At 31.9% G+C, this 8,369-nt stretch overlaps 1 non-coding gene across 1 annotated transcript; it reads left to right on the plus strand.

Moving 5' to 3' along the window:
• The first annotated feature begins 8,156 nt into the window (after positions 1-8,156).
• Trnap-agg (transfer RNA proline (anticodon AGG)) lies at positions 8,157-8,228 on the plus strand. Its single transcript has one exon. It is a non-coding gene; the product is annotated as a tRNA-Pro (tRNA).
• Positions 8,229-8,369: the final 141 nt, after the last annotated feature.

Here is an 8,369-nt window from a genome sequence, read left to right on the forward strand (position 1 = left end):
GTTAAGCACTATTGAATGAATTATACTAATTTCTTAGTTATAAGTTGTGATATTACATTAAATAAAAATAAATAAATAATTCATAAGTAAAATTTACAAAATTTGCTCTCGTGCTGATCAAAAAAAAGATGAAGGGTACTGAAACTTAACCCGAGCCCATTTTAAAATCAATCAATAGAAGGGTTTTGGCACTATCCTTGTTGGGCAAGTAAATCGGAATTAAGTCGAGAGTTACATATTATTTTTTATTATTATTTGTTAGAGAAAAGACTTTAATTCTGGTAACTTTTGTTTGTTCCGATACATCATCACCTCAGGAAAGAAGCTAGGGGTGCGCTCGTCGGCTACTTAATTATTTGGATTGGATATTCCAGGTTTTTACAAAAAAGTGACTGTAGTCTGCCGCAACCCAACTTGAATTATAAAGGGACAAGTTTACTCACGAAAGCAAGTACTCAGATCATGAAGTGAATTTGAAAACGATTAAGCAACCTTTAATAACGATTTAATCATTTACCTACTTGTTTAGTTTTAAAATTCACAGTGCGTAACAAAATGGAGCAACAAAAGTTAACTTAAAAGGGCCTTAAGGGTTATTTCGTCCATTTATTATTCACTTCATGGAATCGAACAATGTCCCAAGGGAAGACCTCTGGGAAATGTTTTCGATTAAAATAGAGAATAACAAAAGGTCTTTTACTTTACATATAGGTACAAAATCAATCAGATGGTTCCCCTAAGTATAAATTAAAGGTTAATTATTGTTATTAACTAGTTGGTTTTATATTTTATTCTTTATTTTCAATAAAATTGTTTTATCAAAATAAAATAGAGGAAGGGACAAGCTTTTTTCACCATCGCCCTTAAATCCTTTTACTAGGTATCATACTGCTTACTTCTCGTACTATTACATCATAAAGTGATATATTTTTTATGTCAAACAAACTTAAAAACTTGTTTCCTAGAAATTTTACTACGGGAAAAAAGACCACGGTCAAAGTCCTTTTTAAGAAATATTATTTGCCTTATTATTTTTACAACAAATACCCTTTACTAATGATTAGGATTTATCCACAATGCCTGAAACTTAATCCCTTCACTCGCAGACCATCAAAGCCTGTCAAGTCAAGACTTGATTATGTACATTATTATTCGTTTCCAACGCGCTTATATTTAAATGTTAATTTCTTAAAAACCTCTAAGTACTTAGGCATCAAAAGGTCAAGCCGTTCAAAATATGATTATGGTTACACACAGATTATTCTAAATTAATCCGGGGATCTCAAAGAGCTCATTAATTACCCTGGCGTGTAATCCTACCCTTTGTTCTTGCATCCCCCACAAACCTAAATTAACTAAGCACATTCGCTTACTATTTTTATAACATTAAAGAAGCCATATTTTATATAAGTAGTTTTATTCCTTAAAAGCAGAATTTTTAAAAGAAGAATAACTTATAGCTTTTGGCAAAGTTACAACTTTATAGGAGTTATTGATTAATGATTCAACATCATTATGTAATACAAGATAATGACCGCAGCTCCGCTGAATTTATCTTGTTTATTTCTACTTGCCGTGGTAATTACGGTTAATCTAACCTTAGCTCTCCCCCAGACTCTTCAAGAAATATAGATTCATGTGAAAAATAATACACTGCAAACAGGTTGAGTATAATTAACATGAAAATAACAGTGTATATCCATAGACCGCTGTTTACGATATAATTAATTTTGGTTGCAAAATTGCCTATGCGCCACTAACAGGCAAAACCAACCCATTAAGAATGAACCGTACCCGACGTTACCCGGTTCGTCGGTCTTAAATGTCTGCGAACTACTGAATATACCGTTTATGGATACTATATAACTAATGGCCTATTCCTTAATACGATATGTGAAGATGTATATGTTGCAAAACTGCAATCATAGCGTTGGGACTCTCTGACTTAAAATGGATAAATATGTGTTTGTATTAAATTTAAAATTAATAAAGTAAAATGACTGCACCAATTTGATGATATTTGGCATAGACTTAAAAAGTTAACTAGGGTTCATATTATCTGGAAATCTTTTAAGACCCAAGCCTCGGTTGGATTCATTTATGAATACAGATATTGGGAACTATTACACAACACTGCTCGCCACAAGTATATATAACTAACTTTTGCCCGGAGATCCCGTCGCGTTAAACTTTTATTCCTGTTTTAGTAGTAATTACTCAAAAAAGTAGTATCTATTAGTCTTTATAATTTTTACTTCAATAGACTTATAATATTCCGATTTCAATGGATTGATATAGGCAGATGATTTGTATTGCCCAAACAAGATATGCATCGTAACTTACAATGCTGTTGCTCTCCAAACTGAAATAAATCATAATTTCGTAGCGAACATTTGACCTCGTGGGTTAAACATTGGACTTCGGCCAGATACGGCCATAGACTGACGGGATAACACACGAGCCTTCTTTGATATCATGTTCCCAGTTTGGGTACTACATGTACTACATGCACATGAGTACACAAACTGGTCTTGAATGAAGACTTGGAAATAAAAATTTTACCGACATTTCGTTCCATTTTCTTTTTTCGTTCTACGTGATTTAATATCCACCAGATGCAAATATTTGTAAAGGTTTAAACATACATTGAGAACAGGAATAGGTTAATATTAACACAGTTTTTTCAGTTTCTCCAAGTAACAATAGCCAGACCTTGCTTAATTAAGGTTCACAATTATTTAACTATTAATTCAAAGGTATTAAATAAATGCAAAAACTATGTAGCATCAATTATTTATATAGATTAACCTGAAATATCCAAATAAATTTCAGTTTACAAATACAGACAAAAACAGGTATCATCATAAAACCGTTACAATTCGTGTTTTACAATACCAGTATCGTTTACATATAAATCAGACGAAGCGACCTTCAGTCATTTATGTCTGAAACAAAATTTTGGCAAAAAAAAATTTGACGCGCGGCCAAAGGTTTAACACGCATGCTCATATCGGATCTACTAAATCTTAGAGTGACGTGCGCCGAACGACCTTTAGGCTCACCATGCCGGGATAAAGATTAGCCCAACTGCGTATATTCGGAATCAGCCATATCAGATTCTTTGTATGTAACTTTTAGATGTACTTGTCAAAGTCTTTTTCCTTTTCCACATGTGTTAACACCAAGACAAAAATAAAATGAATATATTTGTGATAACCATTTTTAAATTATTATTTCCTATCTCTTAATCTTTAAATCTTCTTCCTGCTGGCTGTAGTCCCGGTTGCATTCTCACCTCTCTCGAGAGGAGTCCGAGGTATATCCCTGGTTAAAGAACCAGGGATCCTAGATTGGGTGAGTCAGGTTTTTAGACGAGACGACTCCCATCTGACCTCCCCAACCTTTGCAGGTAAACCTAAACTGTATTGGATCTATGGTTACATATCCAGTTGCCCGAATGTGCAGGTTTCCCGATATTTTTCCCTCACCGTAAGAGTATCGATTAGTATTCAAACTAATGTACACAACTTCTCTTAACCTTTAAATCTTAGGTTATAAAGTTATTAATTTATTGATGACAATATTGCAACATTGATGAATCTTTATCAATTCGATTTTTAATCAACTCTTTTAATAAATACGTATTCTACCTACTCTTAAAACACCGTGATTATATTTATTTCAGACCGACAATTCCATTATAAAACAATTCTTTATGAATTACTCCTACGAGTCTACTATTTACTGCATCAACTGTAAAACTTAGTGGTACTTTTGAAAGAACAATGGATGAAAAGTTGGTCCGTTACCAAAACGAGGGTTCCAACTACACCGATATTTTTCAAAGGTATAAATCAATTTGACTTACTAGATACTTTTTTATAAAAACATTTTGTAAACTTTAATTTATACAAATTTATAAAACCTCTGATTTAAGTGTTGTCCAAAATTTTCATATTTATTGATGTAAACTTATCTCAGAGTTTTCTAACTATAAATGTACTCGTACCTATTTATACTACGTAAATAATCATTTCAGAACCTTTTAAACAACAATTATACTACCATAATAATAATATTAAATCACCAAATGAATGAATTAATTAACTGATGTATTTCAAATGTTGTTTTAAGCTATTTTTATTTATACATCGCTTATTTTGAATACTTACCTTTGTTATTTATTTTTAATCTTCATAGTTTGTTTATCAATAAGGAGTAATATAAATATATTTATTTATTAACAACACAAAATACATAATTCAAATCGAAATCTCTTCCTGTACACCAGCGAGAGGAGAAATTGATACATATTTTTTGTTTAAATAATATTGTGTTTATTTCAAGAAAACTTTTCATCCCGCATAGATTATAAGAGCAAACTATAGGTACTTAAAAGTTTTTAAGTCCTTATCTCTTAGGCGATTGGTTGGCTATCTATTCTTCAATTTAAATTTCGACACCGCCATCCTGATAATAAGGAGCCAGCGAGTTCTGTGGCTTACCCTACCCGGGAAGGATATAGTCGTGATATGTGTTTGTGTTATTTCAAGATAAAAAATTACGTAAATTTAATCTTTAGTATCACGATCAAACAAAAAAATTACTACTAGCTACCGTGTCTTGTTCTATTTACGTCTTATTCTATTTTGAGGGATTCAATTTAAACTAACTCGCGTTTAATGACAATCACAATGGACTGCACTAAACACATTAATTTAAACAGATACTTTAACGACTCTACCCTTAGCAGGGTAAGTTATTGCCTCCTAAGTGGGCCCAAGCGTTTACAACTAACTTCAACCATTAGAACCTAATAACTCATTAGCACTTTCGTTTCCATCATTTGGCGTGGTCAGGTTGGCGTAACTCAGGATAAATTATTTCTTATAAAATAATCAATATTCTGCCTACATTGTACTATTTCTCATAATTACATGACAAACGAATTGTGTTTATCGTATTGTTTTAAAAAAAATCTAAAACAAGTGTAAATGTAAAATTAATTTTAAATCTTACAGTAATCTGTGTTAACGATTTTCGTAATAAAGTCTGTTCGCATCCTAATGACGAAAAACAAAACAAATCGTGTTTCATCAATTGCCTTTATCTGCCATGCATTCTATGGGGTCCCACTTATATAATTTGGAAAAAAATACATTGTATGAACGAAAGAAGTTTGTATTCTTACTTATATTGATATTTTTTTATTACAATTGAGGAAACACAAACAAACAGGAAAATTTGTGAAAAGCTTTAAGCCGACAAGGCACATTCGCAAGAACGCCAGTTGCGTTTCCAATTTTTCTTTCTTCTGACCAGAAAGAAGGTTTTTCCTATAATAAAATATATTATTTTATAATTTTTGGATCATATTCAGGGCAGTTTTCAATAGCTATGGTAGAGAACTTTTATTAAAATGTCATCCTTGATATCAAATTTAATTTTGTTTAATTTTTTATTTGTCTTTGACAATTTTGTATTTATTTTATACAACTATATTGAATTGATTACAAATCATATTATTTAATCATCATAAGTTTGATACAGGGTTCCTTTTGTTTTCTCCAATCCACTCTGTTTTGGGCAAATAAGGTTTTCTCTAAAGCCAAAAAAGCAAAAAAAACCTTTCTGCAAATATAAATATTTTGTACCTTTTTATTTTGAAATTTTGAACTGGGCCTGATCACTTATCTTGATTTGGTTTCAGCTTTGGGGCGTTATCTTTCCATGGCATTTATTACTTAATTGTTTAAGCAATATTTATTTTATTAAACCAATTCTAAATTGAGTAAACAAAAATAGCTTTCCATCTGATGGACCATAAACTGATTGGTAACTGGATAATTATATAAAAATATATTTAGTTACTTTGATAAATCGGTAAATAATTATTTTATATTATTTATTTATTCTATTTATATATTAGTGAACATCAAGGAAAAAATAAGAAAAGTAGATATAAAAAGATAGATAAACTAAAAAGAAATGTAGTACAAAGGCACTACATAATATATTTAACCGACCTCAGGCGTAGAAAATTAACGGCGGAGAGTGCAACTGGGAAAACGCAAAAGAGAGAGATGCTAAAATTTAATTTTTAATGTCGCATCCAAAAAAAACGTAGTTTTATGAACACAACTTAGTATTAAGGAATGACATAATATAACACTTATATATAACTTATAAAGTGTTTATTACGAACGCAACTTACCTAAGTTAAAAATCACCTGTACATTCACTCAATACTCACTAAGCCAAGGCAAATCCATTCCACACAATGTTAGCAATAAACCACATAGTTCCAAACGTAAGTTTTGTATAAGTTTTCATTATTTCTTTCACGATTTCAACGATACTACCTAACCCATTATTGCAAAACTTTTTCAATTTACTTTTTATGGCATCAAAACTCCTTGCAAACTAAAATACACTGGCTTGCGTGTTATTCTTTTTTTTTTCTTTTTCGTTTATGAAGTTTTTCGCGGGAAAGCTTACAGGCTGTACGGCGGTAGCGGGGACGCGTTTACCGCGCTCCCTTCGTTGATACTAGCCTGAAAGTACGGACTTTGTCCATTTCTCTTGTGCGCGGTGCGATGCGCGAATTGCATGAAATCTCAAAAGGTCATAATTTTTTTTAATACTATTATTTATAGAATCTATAGTATAGTATATATATAGTATTTACTTTAAAATAAATCAGATAAGCCTAATGCTTGACTTTTTTACGCGTTTCTCTTATAGAAGACAATTGAAGCTGAAAATATAAAGGAAGTGAAACCGTTATAAACCAAGTATTCAAAATCTACGTCGAATAAGTAAAACAATGTTATTTTTGATTGGTCCTTCCGAACTCCGTTGTTAAAACTAATAAAAAAATCATCTAGATTGTCTGCAGATTTTCGATCGTCTTTTTTATTTGTTAGGTAGGTATTTATTGACAATCTAAACACAATGGAGTTTGTTCAGTTCAGATATAAATGAATGATAAATAAAAAGGCGATCCATATCGAACGGCCTATAAAGGGATTTATATTTGATGGTAATTTATTGAGGTACTGATAAAGTGCTCGTAAACCTTGCCGGTGTCTTGGCATTTCAGCTAGGGTAAATAAACGAATATAATGTCGCAATCTGTTGATAATAATAATATCTGATAACTACTGAAAAGTATTATGTAAGTTTTGGTCGGGCGGTTAAAGTATCCGACTTCAAGGAATGTCCATTCCAAGTTGCCTAGGTTCAAATCCTACCAGGGCCATGTACCAATTACTCCTTTTCTAAGTAACGTTACATACATTTCATTGCTATCGAATGCTCTTATAGTGATGGAAAACTACTGGCGTACGTATTCATTGAAGCAACTGGAAGTGTAGACATATCCAATATGGATTAGGTTTGCAATGTTGCAGTGATGTCTCCAGTCCAAGATCATTCCTCTAGTTATAGGCAGGTCCTGGTCTCATCTCCAGGTAAACGGGAATGAAGCCATTAGGATGATGATCTGAATTTCGAGCAAATGTGAATTCGATAAATTTCACAGATAATAATAATATACTTCACAGGTATAACGTTATAACTGTCCCAATTTAAAGGAATAAAAATTATTCTTTAAAAACACTCAAATTGTTTATAAAAAAATAATAATAAATAATTTCTTTGTCTCCTGCATTTCCTACTGTTTCTATACATTTTTAAAAACCTACTTCGTGACTGATATATTTTTAGGTAGGTACACCTTCTGTTTTTTTCTTTGAAGTAGATTATTTTCTTGTTGTACCTTAGGACGGACGACAAAGGAAAGAAAAAATCGTGAAAAATAATCACACGCCCGATTCGTAATAAAAAAAAATTTAGCTTTTTTATTATTATTTTTCGGTTTCCGGTAATGTTGTCTTTGAATGACTTTAACTATCCTTAAAATGTGCTAACACATTCGAATTTCGAATCATTTAATCAATTTCTGCTTCTCTCTCATTTTTTCTTTTGGGATTTAAAACCAAACTTTACTGTATATCTTAAAAATTCCTTGTGTGTTTAAAGCAGTGTCCCGCGCAATCGCGTACCTACCTTAACAGTCAAAAGTTATTCATAAAAACGTTCTCTTTTTTAACTTATTATGATAGCAATAGTTATTTTCGATACATCGGTCAGTTGGCTCGTTGGTCTAGGGGTATGATTTTCGCTTAGGGTGCGAGAGGTCCCGGGTTCAAATCCCGGACGAGCCCGAAATTTTTTATTTTTATTAACAAAATTCTTTTTTTTTCTACAAGCTTTTCACCGCGGCTCCTTGGTCCTCCTGCGTCCTGGTCGCTTTACGCGTAACTTTGGAAACTACAATTATCCAGTCCTTTTTTACTATTACAATC

Source organism: Amyelois transitella, chromosome 20, assembly GCF_032362555.1.
Source record: "Amyelois transitella isolate CPQ chromosome 20, ilAmyTran1.1, whole genome shotgun sequence".
NCBI classification, from domain to species: Eukaryota; Metazoa; Arthropoda; class Insecta; order Lepidoptera; family Pyralidae; genus Amyelois; species Amyelois transitella.